The sequence below is a fragment of the Calypte anna genome, chromosome 1 (assembly GCF_003957555.1).
Source record: "Calypte anna isolate BGI_N300 chromosome 1, bCalAnn1_v1.p, whole genome shotgun sequence".
Classification (NCBI taxonomy): domain Eukaryota; kingdom Metazoa; phylum Chordata; class Aves; order Apodiformes; family Trochilidae; genus Calypte; species Calypte anna.
This window is the reverse complement of record NC_044244.1, coordinates 75,719,875-75,732,952: the sequence shown is the minus strand read 5'-3', so window position 1 is coordinate 75,732,952 and position 13,078 is coordinate 75,719,875. Positions and strand designations below refer to the sequence as shown.

Here is a 13,078-nt window from a genome sequence, read left to right as displayed (position 1 = left end):
GTATGCTTTCGTGTTGTTTGACTCCTGCAGGAGAGAGCTTTTCCAAAAAAATAAAAAAGTTAGACTACGTTTCCACAGGACTTTTCCAACACCCGTCAGCACAATCGTCACACAGTCTCCCAAAAGTTGCTGGCCTCACGCTGTCGCTTTGTCCCTATGAGCCTGCGACTGACACAAATTCACAGATAAATTTCACATGGATGTGGCTGGCAGCGTATGTTAGGCGCAGGGCAGAGATCCGGGCAGGGCAGGACAGAAGGGCCGGCGTGGACGCCAGCACTGAACTTCGCTAGTTCTGCCCAGCAAGCGCCCGCTGTCTGTATGGGAAGCTGATGTGAAGACTGCCGTGCTGCCTGCCGACACCGGGCCGGTGAGGGCCTCTCCGCCACGTTTGGGCGAGGATTATTGAGGCAACCGGCACCACCCGCTGCTCCGCCGCATCCCCGTGCAGCGCCGCTGCCTGAAACCCTCCGGCCAGGTCAAGGGGCGGCGGCTGGCCTCGGCCCGTCTGCCCGGCTTCCCCCGGGCCTCGGGGACGGCTTCCCGTGTTTACTCCCCGAGCGGGGGCTGTGCGGATGCACTGCTGCCTCCCTCAACTTCTCCGCTTGCCGCGTTGTGGCCTCTGAATGGAACCCGCCCAACATCACTGAGTAAGTTACCGGGGGGCTGCGCGGGAGCCGGCGGGGACTGGGGCCGAGCGGGACCGGGCCGGGCCGTGTCCGCCGCCCGCACCCCGCCGCGGCCGTTACCCCGCGGCGCTGCCCAGGGCAGGCGTAGTTTAACTCTCGCAGCTCTCCCCGGGCGGCCGGCGGACAGCGGCTGCCAGCGCTGTGGTCGGCGCGGCTCCGCACTCCTGTCGGTGCCGAGGGCCGGTGGCCCCCGCTACCTGCCCCGCTCCGCCACCGGCTCCTCAAAACCCTGCGAAGAGCGGCGCGACGATCTTTGTGTGAGTGTGTGGGGAGTGTGTGCGCCAGCGGCTCCCTCGCGGGCCGCGGGTGTAACGGCGCCGCTGAATGGTCGGCGAGCCCGTCCCTCAGCGCGCCGGCCAATGGCGGGCCGCCTTATATCCCGGGGAGTGTTGTGGCTCTGCCCGGGTTGCATGGCTCTGTGTGGAGCCGCGTTCCGCGGGCGCCGAGGCGGAGGGGCTCCGCTGCGCGCCGCGCCTCGCTCCGGCCCAGCGGCGCCCTGCCCGCACCCCCGCCGACCCCATCGAGGTGAGTGCGCGCCGCCCGCCGCCCCTCGCCCGGCGGCAGGGAGACGGGCGGAGACGGGGAGCGTCAGGCAGGGAGAGGGGTGCCCTCGCCCCACACTTTCCCTGCTGAGCCCCTGCGGCGGGGCAGCCCGCCGCCCTCCCCCCCTCCTGCCCCTCGCCTCCTTCCAGCGGCGCTGGCGGCCGGGACGGAGGCGAGGAGCTTCCCTTGCCCTGCGCGGCGGCTGCCGTGGCTCGCAGTCACTTTTCCTCCCTCTCGTCAGCCCTGCTTCGCTTGAAAGTTTGGGTAGGGGAAGACGGGTGGGTTGGTGCCACCGGCCCTCTGCCCGGCCGGGAGGGCAGGGGTAACCGGGGGTGTTTTACCGGAGCGGGGGAGCAAGATGAATTGCAATCCAGCGCAGTGCATTAAAAACAAAAACAAAACAAAAACCCAGTGGAAGAAGGCGGCAGGGGTAGGCCAGCCAGTGCCAGGCTGCGTTTGAAACCAGGCACCTCTCGCCGCCAGAGAGAGAGAGAGGCAAGAGCAGCGGCGGCCGCGGCGGAGGGAGGAAGGGGAAGGAGGGCGAGGAGGAGGAGGAGGAGGGATGGCCATCGGCCGCCGCTCGGTGTGTGTCTCCGGGGGGACTTGACAGGGAAATCGCGGCAGGCAGAAACGAAACTTCATCTCTAGGGGCGGCGAGGCGAGGCGCGGAGGAGAGTGCGCGGATCGGTATCGGCTGCCGCCGGCCTGGGGGGGCTCCGCGCCGCCGGGTGAAAGGGGAGCGGGGCGGAGGGCTGGGGGGATATAAAATCTGAGGGGGCGAGGGAGCCGATCCCGCCGCCGCATGGGGCTGGGGGGAGAGGTGGGGGCGGGAGGAAAAACGCCGGCGCCGACCCCGACCCCGACAACAACAGCGGCCGGGCTCGGCCGGAGAGTTGGGTTGTGCGTTTTCCGGTAGTCATCGGCGATGCACCCGGGGCGGCGGCGGCCCCGGTGGGCAACGAGGGAGGGGGCGGGGACGGGTGGCCCTGCCGGGGTTTCGCGTGGATGTGGGATTATGTTGTGTCAATAAGTTTAAGGTGGAGAGGGAGAAAGGGAGGCGGGCGGGGGCCGGGGGGCAGGCGACGACAGGCCTCGGCCGCGCGAAGTGCTATTTCTGAAGGTAAGTTGTGACATTGGGTGGTCGCGATGACAGAAAACTTGGTGGGGGGCGCCCCGGGGAGAGGACGGCCGCCTCGGGGGGGGGGCTCTATCCGCCGCCGGGAGCCGGATGGGTGCTCGGCTGTTATTTGCTGCTGCGAGATCGGGTCGCTGGTAAATTACAGAAAGCAGCTCTCCTCCTCCTCCTCCTCTTCCTCCTCCCCCCCCACCCCCCCCCCCACCGCCAGCCGCTTTGCTCTTCCTCCTCTCGGGTTTATTTGCAATGTATGAAACTTGCATGGCTATGAGGAGAGCCGATCCAGTGTAGGTTTGCGAGGAGGAGGAGGAGGAGGACGGGGACGGGGAAGGGAGGGTTAGAGGCACGGGAAGGCAGGCAATCGCGTTAATCCCGGGCGCCGCACGGCAGCAGGTTTGCGTTAGGAATATCGGTGGCAGCCAGCGCCGCTGAATAAGGAAGGTAAAACGAAGCGATGCGAGAGCCGCCGAGGCGACATGTACGGCGGCGGGGCGAGAGGCACCGGCAGGCTGCTGCCCGCCCCCTCCCTCCCTCCCTCCCTCCCTGCTTGCCTGCCTGTATGCCTCCTCCCTCCCTCCCTCCCCGCCGGGGCGGGGAAGGACCGTGCCCGGGTCTCCCCCGCTCGCCGCCAGCCCAGCCGGGGGGCCGCGGGGTTTTAACCGTGTGCGGGGCGGATTCGGCACTTTTTCCGGGGGAAGCCCACGGTTAAAAGTTTTTTTCCGGAGGTGAGTGTGTGCGGTGAGGCCAGGGCGCCGCCAGGCCGGCGGTGGTCACTCGGGCCTGGGGCGCCGAAACCATTGCCCGTCCTGCTGGTGACACGTCCAAGTCCCGCAGCCTGGCGGGGCGACGGAGGGGCCCGGCCCGGCCGCCGGGGCAGGGACAGGGTGCCGGTCTCCATGTGTCTCTCCCGGCGGCGGTGGCACCTCCTCCCCGGTGGCAGCGGCGGCGGCGGCGGCAGCAGCGGGATCATCGCCCGGGCCCGCGGGGAGGAGGAGGGGAGCAGCAGGGAGGTGTTTGCTGCCAGCCTGCTTCGCCAGATCCCGCCGGGGAGGGCAGCTGGGAGGGCCGGGGAGCCCCCCGCGCCCCCTCCCCGCGCCGCCGCCCCTTCCCTGCCCGTCCGCCCCCAAAGGTGTTGTGCAGACTTTTCCCCCGGGAGGGTGAGATTTATGCGCTGCATTATTGCTCCTCTCCTCCCCCCTCGAAGCAAGATGGACTCTCTTCTCTCTCTCTCTCTCTCTCACTCACTCTCTCTCTCTCTCTTTCTCTCTCTCCCCCTCTCTCCGTGTCTTGTCAGCCTTCAAGATCGACATTTTGTAACTAAGATGCAAACTTGATGGTGACCGGGGGCGGGGGGGGGTTGTGGAGAGGGAGGGGGCGCGGTTGGGGGGGAGACGGGAAAACCTTGGGTCACGGCGGTCCTTCTCCATATTTAATACCTTTTCTTTCCACCCCACCCCGGAGCCCGGATTCCGGTGGCCCTACACTTTGCACGGGCGGAGGCGGGCGGCGGCTGCAGGCACCGCTCCCCCCGCGACTACCGGGGGTCTCTCCGCTTTCCCCACGGGCTGCAGTGGTGGAGGGGCCGGCTGGACGGTCGCAGGACTCCGGGCGGCTCGGTTGGGCTCTGCCGAGGCGGGGGGTGATGGTGGTGGTGGAACGGGCATTTACCTGCAAGTGTTACATACAGCCTTCCGTCCGTTCCTCGGTCGGTCTGTCTTGTTTGTCTGTCTTTCCCGAGTGGATCTCGTACCTGCAGTCTGGTCGGCTTATTCTTGTTGTTAATTTTGCGTTGTTTGGCTTACCCACGCGCGGGGATTGATCGCTCACTTGTGTAAGTTCCCCGGGGTTATTGTTATGTATGCCTCCTTGCAGATGATGGTCAACTTTCTGCCTTTTATTTCGATGATGTCTGCGTGTCCATGTAAATAATTACTCGATGCATCCCTGTATGTAGGTATAGGGCTCCGTGTGTGGTGCACATAAACATGCATCCTTCTGTACGAGAGACATAGAGGAAAAATAACCCACCCTGCTGATGCACACTGATCATTTGCTCCATTTGCCCAGTCCTAATGCCCTTTAAAGACACGGTGCATCTTTTGTTTGCTCCTTGCCGTTTCCTGTGACCGTCATCTTGCTCTAATGACAACTTAGCCTGGGGTGTGAGAGAGGGGGAAACAAGTTCCAAGTTTTGGGATCTCTCTTGCTGGCGTTGTGGTGAGTTTAATACTGTAAAATCATGGTGTGCTTATGGTGTGCCTTTGATACTTTATAGGTCACTGTCACATGACAAAGGGTTTGAGACAGCTTCATCTTCGCCTGTCTGTGATTTCCTTTTGCATTACTGGGTAAGTATGTAAACTGTACACTTGGAAAAAGAACTCGGTTGTTGTTGATAAGATAGAGCTCCTCGTGCTGCCACTTCTTACATGGAAGATGCTTGTTCAGGTTTTAGCACCTCAGAAAACATGTCTTCTCTGGCTGCTCATAGCAACTGCTAGATTACAAAGTTTGTATGTAGGAATATGTCTGAATAACCTGAGAACTGAAAGGCTGTGCATATTTTCATTCCTCTGATTTTTTTTTTCTTAAACCTTTTTTATGGAGATAAGCAGTTGATTGACTTAGAGCAGAAGTTTTAAACCAAAGTAATGTTAGATTATGTAAAGTGCATTGCACAGGTCAAAAACTTAATAAGAATGTACAGTCCTTTTAAAATTCAGCAGTGTGAAAAATATGAAAATATAAGCAGAACAGGTAATTGGAAATCTCTGGACATCAAGAATGAGTGAGAAGTTTAGCAGAACTGTAATATTATTGCAACAGGAATTGGTTCAGTTTTAATACATTACCTGAGAGCTAATTAGAATTCTATCCGTGGTCTTTCAGTGTTACTTTTTTTTTTTCTTTTGGCATTGAGTAATGCAGGTACCTATAAGTTTGAAAGATGAATCTTGGTGTCTAATTTACTAATATTCCTATTTTTTTAATCTGTATGCTGGGAAAAGTTTTGACACCTTTGGAAGAGTTTGGAATCGTTTAAGCTGAAGTAGAAGCGGTGGTTTAACAAAGAGGTTCTAATTTTGTAGGCTTACATTAATAGATGACATAAAGTGAGTGGCACTTGAAGCACTTTTCCTACAATTGCCTGTAGTGGCACTGAACTGCATATGGCCCGGAATGGGCAAGTGGGAAGTAATTTTTTTTTATGGTACTATTGTTTAGATAATTAAAAACAAGGCAAGACATGTATTTGGGATAAACTTAATACTCATAAATGCAAGTGACTATTAACATACTCTTGACCTTTTCTAGACATTTTATAGCAGACACAGGGTAAGTGATGGTCCTAAACATGCTAGCTTGAAGACGGCTGTTAGGAGCAGCTGGTCTAGTGTCATACTCTGAGCACAGAACTAGTCATAAGGCTGGATAACCACTGCTGGGAGATGGTTCAAAAGGAGGATTCTGCCTTTCTCCAGTCCCTGTAGAGTTATGCATGAATTTCAGTTTTTTGGATTTTGTGAGCAGTGAGATTGGTGTGTTTAGGTCTGAGAGCATAAACAGCAAATTACATTACTGAAATTCTTTGTGACAGACTAGTTCCATAGAAGAATATTGCTTTCAGTTTTATAACATTACTGACAAGGATTATGTTCTGTGTAGAGTAGTTGGTGCAACATGTTTTGCGAAGTAAAAACGCATGGGGAAATTAAAAAACTGGCAGATAGGCTTCAAAGTGTTCAAATGTGCTGATTTCTGAACTTAATTTTCTGTGTTTTCAGGTAAGAGTCAGATTAGAGTGCTCTAAGTGCCAAGCACTTTTACTTTCTTTGAAGTAATAGTAAAATGTACTGAACAACAGTAACTTAGGGGCCTTGGTTCAGCTAGTATCTTCAGTCGTTACCTGGTTTTAGTTTTATGTGATGAAGTCTTCTGGATGCATGGAAGTTTGCTCCTAGAACTGAAAGGGCTATCATCATCTCCAGACAAATTTGAGAGTGGGGAGTGGACCTTGATTTTGTGTGTAGTGCTAAGTGCAGGTGTTACCTGATGTTCAACTAGCATCAAACTACAATGGAAAGAAGAATAGGGTAACTTTTTAAAGAAAAAGGCATAAAAGAAGCTTGAGGAAGCAGAGAAATTGTTTTCCTCATCCCTTAAAAAGGGAATAAAAATAATAGGCTTAGTGAAGGGGAAGATAGAGATTTCATTAGATTTTTCCATGACTAGAAACTTCCATTTACTTTAGGGAGCTTTTATTTTGGTAAAAGCAAAAATGTCTTTCATTATTCACTTCTCAGTGAAGTAACCATTCATGAGTGGAGTTCAGTTGTGATGTACAGGTGAGACACTTGGGTTCTGGTCCTGGTTAGCAAGTGCCGAATGCAGTGCTGGTGTGTCACAAGCTAAAAGGGGGTGAGCTGCTTAGCAAGAGGCATTGTAAATTCTTCAAAAATTGTCCCATGGTCTCAAAACTTTGTTGCACAGTGCTGTCCCTCTTGGCATAGCAACTGATAAACCATTTAAAGCAGACCCATAATTTAGCAGAAACATGACTGTTTGCTGTGTTGAGGTAAACTCGGAATATTTAAGTGGCTTGCCCTGGATGCTTTTCAGTTTTCTGGGGTTGCTTGCCATAAGCTCATTGCCTGCAGATTTCAGCAGGTTTATTTAGAAGAGGAGTGTAGGAATAATGGTGAGAGGAATTCGTCCATGCTTATTTTCCCATTCAGAGAAGAAAACCTTTCTCTTTTGTAGCTGTTGTGTGAATAATTAAAGATACTAAATGTCAGCTTTCCACATACACTATCGGAGGTAATTGTGCAGTTATTATAGATAGTATTTTTTGTTTTCATACAAAATGATTGTAATACACTTAGCTTGTAAATCAGTGGTTCCATAGGCTAACATCCTGTAAGCATGTGACTATCTTTAGGCAGATGAAAAGTCTTGTTAAATTCAGTGATATGATTGCTCACACTCAGAGCTTAAAGTTATTCCTGTTTGCTGGCTCTCGTGTTCTATGGACTGAGGATGCGCAAGGTCTCTGAAGCTCAATCACCATAGTGTTAGGTAGGGCAGCCTTCTGGCATAGATCTTGTAGCAGAGTGGTAAGAAGATGGAAGTTTTCATAGAATCATAGAATTAGCCGGGTTGGAAGGGACCTCAGAGATCATCTAGCCAAGATCTAGATCGTTTTCACCAAGCCAGCTGGAGAGATCTGCAGCGTGTAGTGATGGGGAAGGTGAAGGTAAGGTAGGGAGGGACCTGCGGTGTGCAAGGCTCTGCTGTATTGTCAAAGTTGTCAGTGCACCTGCAGTGTAATCTGGGTACCACATGGCAGGTGTAAGTGTTCCCTCTTTATCTGGAGGTGGCTCTTGGGTGGAGAAAGGTGCTATAAATTACGGTTGGAACCAGAATAATACTGTGATACTCCTTTCTGAGTTTGCCACTGGTTGTCCCTGTGATCTCTGGCAAGTGATGTAGTAAAAACCAGAGGCCAGTTTCCAAAGTCTGAACCTAAGTCAAACTTTCTGTGTCCTGCCACAGGGATAGTCCACTGCAGCTGCTGGTAGCCCACTGGCAGCTTCCAGGGACATAGTCTTGGAAGCACAGCCGTATGTTCCTTTGCCACCTGCCAATGGAGAGTAACGATATTACCTGTATCATTAAGTCATATGGTGTCCATATACTGGGACAGTTTTCCTGAGTTAATTAAGGATGTGGGGTTTTTTTGTTTTTTTTTTTTAAGTGGTGTGGATAGTGTTGCACTTTACTGTAACCTTAATATGTTTTCTATCTTAGGAGTGTATCGGGCAGAATTGAAATAATAGTCATACGTGTTTCAAACTATTCTTGAGAAGAAACAGGAAAAAGTCTGACTTCTGTAGAATTAACTTTCTGTTCTGCTCTCTGTTCTTGAGGTGTCATTGTCTGAAGATTTTTCATTCTGTTTTATCTCAAACAAGGACTTGCTTCCTTTTTATTTATATTTTTAAGATCAGTAAAAATAGTGTTTCTGTCTGAGAGCATTGCGGTGGGCTTGGTTCTAGTGATGTGTGAATTTCAAGAAAAACTCGCACAGCTGTCACCTTTCTTAACAGTTTCAGAAGGGGCAAGACCTGAGCCAGTATGTAAGGGTTACTCTAACTCAAACAGTGGCTTGATGGGCTGCAGTTAGATTGCATTGCTTGGGGAAAAAAACCAGCATACAACCAAGCATATTATTCTCTCAATAATAATGATATTATTAATAATTGGCAGTTGTAGGCTTTGCCCGATTTCTGTGCTTACGTTCTGCCTGGTGAAGTACATAAACCATTCTGTAATCAAAACAAGGAAAAGTCATTTTTTACCCCAGCTTTACACATATGAGATGCAAAGCAGTGAAGGACCATAGGCTTGCCTGCAGTCACTTAGCAGGTTAGCATTAGTAGCAAATGAAATAAAACCCACATCTGACTCCCTAGTTTGCTGTCCTTTCCCTTGTTGTGTGCTGCTGCTCTGAAGCTTTCCTGGTGAATGTCTTTCTTGACATGTGAGTAGTCCCACTGAATTCTGTGCCAGGTGGACATCTTTTGCTAATACTCCACTTCCATTCATAATGGTGCTTTAATTTTTAAATATACACCCTCCTTCAGAATAGTGTGAAGTTACTGACTTTCATTTTGGCTATATTTATGGGCAGGAGAGGCTAAACTATGAGAAGAGCTTAAGAGTTTTTGTCACTAAACATTGTATGTAAGCTGCTGTGTACATTACACTATTTATTATATTACGCTACTTATTTAATATTGACTTCCTTGTATTTATGAACTAAGATACTGGTTCTCATAGCAAAGTTTGTAAACTATGCATTCATATGAAATAGTTATTTATTTACGATTAAAATATTTTTCATGTAATCTAATGCAAAATAACAAGTAATTTTCTTATGAAACATGGAATTGACAGAAACAACTAATTTGGCACTCTGGCAGCATTCTTATAGGTCGGGTAACTTACTGATTTGAACTTTCATTTCTAAACATACTGAACATATTTCATCCTGTTAGATTTTCAGATTTGCTGATTACTAGTGTTCTGTTACGGATAATATGAGTTGGCTTTGATTTTAAAATAGGCAGTGTATTGAAGGAAGAAAGCATACTTAATGTCTGTATGTAGACTTAACTGTAGTATTCTTACGATAGCAGCATTTTATTATTTTTAATATTTATAAATCCAGTTACATAAAAGATGCATCAACAAAGAGGAAGAGCATGGTTTTGACACTTTCCAGTGTTCGTGCCTTTTCCTTTATAGCACACAAATGCATAATGTGATAGCAAGTCCTTATGAGCACGGACAATTCGGCATGTGAAAATAAACTAGCTTCAGGCATATCTGAGTACAAAGAAAGCTAGTACAACAAAATTTCGATTTTTAGCAAGAGGAAGGGAAGTTAACAGGATTTCATGAGACTGTACTAAGAAAATCAGTTGCTTAGGAAGCATGGAATTTTTATTGTCAGAAATCTTCCATGTGGGTGTTTTGATATAAGACTTTTATAAAATGTAGCAATTGCTGAAAATAAGAAACAGCATTTTATTGACCCTTCATGTTAAAGAGAGCCTTATTCAGCAAAGATAAAAATAATTCTGTGGACTTGCACAACATGGGATCTGTGGAACTCAATTCTAATGGAGGTTTCCTTGACAAGACGCTTAACAAATCCTGTCTACACCTTCACTTGCTGAGGGGAAGTGGGAAGATGAGCCTTCCCTCTGCCTGTTTGTTTTTGGGGTTTTTTTCCTTCTTATTTTTTCTTAAATTATTTTTGGTTTCTCAAATGTAATACGTACGTAGTAAATTGTTTAGGAGTGTGCTTTGAGACATTGTAAAACCACACTAACTGCATGCCCACCTGGGGCTACTCTCCTCTTATAGGGTGTAGTAACAGGAAGATTTCTGCCAGGCTCTCACAAGGGGTTTCATCCTGCTCTTCTGAAACCCAGAGTTCCTGGTGGTGGGCAAGGTGCAGATCTTAAAGGCTTGCTCCTTGGTACTGGTCTGTGACAGGATTCAAGTGAGGAAGGCTTAAGCCTGGTCCTGGTCCTCTGATGGACTGTGTCACGGACTGGTCATGGCACCACGCTGCTGACTGTGCCAGGCAGTACTTCAGTTGGCTTGACTGCTTTAAACCCATACCTTTCAGTTCTTTCCCCTGTATAGTTTTTTCTGCCAGCTGTTTAAGGACTTTTAGACATACCTCTTCTCAAAAGTTGTTGGTCTTTCTCTTCTTGGGTGATTTTTTTGATTGTTTGTTTTTGATTTTCACTTGTACCCATGTCCTACACAATCAGGAGTTACTGAGGGATGGGAATGGGTAAGGCATGTCTCATGGTAATAGTTAGGATTATGTCTCTTGCTGTAGAAAAGGAAGTCTTCACTTCTCAGCCTGTGTGTTCTTTTAAGAAGCCAATAATCCTGAGGGTTTGTTTATGGATGTGAAAGAATTTGTCAAAGCAGTGTTTAAGAGAACAACATCCTGAGAGATTTGGAGATGAAGCTGGATATAGAAAACATTGGGAGAGAATGAAAGGAGTGAGAGAAAACTTGAATCTTAAATCTTATTTCGACTTCTCCAGTGTGAAGTAACTCCATGAAAGTCAGTGGAACTGAAGCGTTCTAATGTTCTGCATTAAAATCTTTCCATGAAACTTCTGGAGAAGTTGTTCTTCTTTGCAAGGTTGTTTTTGTGGTTGGCTGTGTTTTGTTTGCTTTCCAGAAGTGTCTTTGAGCCATATCTTGCCTACAGTCATCTACAGTTAGCAGCATCATGTGGATTTTAATTTTTTTTATTGCTTTTTTTTTTTTCTTATGGGGTGAAGTATAGGAACATCAATGTATCTTGTCCTAACTGAAGGACTCAATCCTAATTCGAGCCTGCAGCTGTGCCACTGTATTCCAGAACAAAAAGACAAAACCATCATCGCTACATCAGCAGTGTGCCTCCCTTTGCAGATCCACTGCCTTGAAGTTGCTGGTGGCCTGTAATTCCTCAGGAAAGCTGCAGATTTCACATTATTCTTAATTACTGATGTGCAGATAGTCCTTCCAGGGTCGTGAGGGTTGTACTTGGTGATCAGTGCACAAGCTCGTAGGCAGTCCTTGGCCTGATAATGAGCAATGCAGGAAGGGCTAGGAGTAGAGACATAGCTGAAATACAAGGATTTCTCATAAATGAGAAGAGAGTGAAAGAGCATGAAGTACACAAATGCCAGTTGATAGATTGTATGTCTTTTGGCATGCATGCCATTTTGTTTGCTTCCCAGGTTGGCTATCTGGCCAGGCAAAGAAAGCATTTGGATATATTACAAATCAATGGCTGGAGATGATAGATTTGGGAAGGAGTGGCATTATTACCTCCGCTTTATTGATAAGTCTGGCTTCAGATGTTCTTTCTCTTTGCAAAATGTTTCTTCATACCTAGATATTACGTTGAATATTGTAAACTTCCTGCCTGGCTCAGTTCTGATCAGTGAGTGCTCTGTGCTACAGACTCGTGGGTTTCAGGGTTTAGCTCTTGTTTGAGTATGTCAAATATTTTTTCTTATTTAAGTAGTGTCGTTATTTGTATTTCTTTCCTGTGATTTGTTTGAGATACTCTTTCAGACATTGTGTTAAACATCAGTCATCAAGTGCTCATAATATATTTTGAAACGAGTACATGAAATTGCAGTATGATCGAGCACTGATTATAGAGCTATGGAATATGAATTAATAAGAAAATAAAAATAGCCTCATTAATTTCCAGCTGCTTTTGAAGAAACAGAGGTGTTTATAGGGGGAAATTTGGTGTCTGCAAAATGAGGAATGACAAAACTGATAGCAAATATATTAATGCAAGTAACTATTCACAATTTACTTTTGTTTTATTAATTGAGAATGGGTTCCAGAGCTGAAAGAGTAAGCAGAAGCTCAAGTGCCATACTTTGAAAAGTATTGAATTCAATAAAGAGCACAAGTGTCAGAAGTAGAGCAAGGGGAGGAAGTTCTTAATTTTATTTCTTAGTATAGAAAACCTTTAAGGGAAGTAACTTATGGACATCTAAAGTGACAGTTGGTTGAATGTGTGCATTTCCCATTAACATGAGAGAAAATTGCCTCTGTGTGTCTGAGGGGAAAATTATCTTTTAAGTGTTTTCATTGGTAGTAAATCAGTATTTTCTTTGCATGTGCTTGCTGCTTCTCATCTGTCTCACCTCAGCACTATGTATCATAGCAGCAGAAGGTGAATACAGTCTATGTTTAAAAGTGACCCAGGCAAAATGTTACACTATGGGGACCTTCACCACAGTCTGGACCATCAGTTTCTTTGGAGGAAGCAGTTAAAGGGATCTGGATGCTCCGTTGCAGGTTTTGAAACTTGGAGGTTACCCAGGGTTGGCCTCTCATTCAGGTGGGAGCTCCAAACAGAGCTTTGGGCCTGCATGCCTGCAAGGTCTTCCTGGTTTTTAATCGGCAAAGGAGAATCCTGCCCTCCTGAGAGATGTGCCTAGAGAAAGCAGATTATTTGTTTATATAGTGAAGTGGATTCTCGAGGATGCCGCTCTCGAGCGTTCTGTTTCACTGCACCATGTGGCCATAGGGCCAAGGCGAGTGAGAGGATGCTGGAGTGTGTGTAGGGAGGCACCTGAGAAAACTGCCCAGATACTGTGTTTTG

General features: G+C 48.3%; 1 protein-coding gene across 12 annotated transcripts in view; it reads left to right on the top strand.

Moving 5' to 3' along the window:
* The first annotated feature begins 484 nt into the window (after positions 1–484).
* The window catches only part of BBX (BBX high mobility group box domain containing), a 143,919-nt gene continuing 131,325 nt past the window's right edge, over positions 485–13,078 (top strand). For 6 of the 12 annotated variants that reach the window (XM_030448001.1, XM_030448041.1, XM_030448015.1 and 3 more), the window contains exons 1-2: positions 486–650; positions 4,643–4,715. The gene's annotated coding sequence lies outside the window, so the exon portion shown is untranslated. Of the gene's footprint in view, positions 651–1,127; positions 1,215–3,478; positions 3,525–4,642; positions 4,716–13,078 lie in introns of those variants that run through there. The other 6 variants (XM_030447983.1, XM_030447973.1, XM_030447977.1 and 3 more) reach the window with 4 other exon arrangements.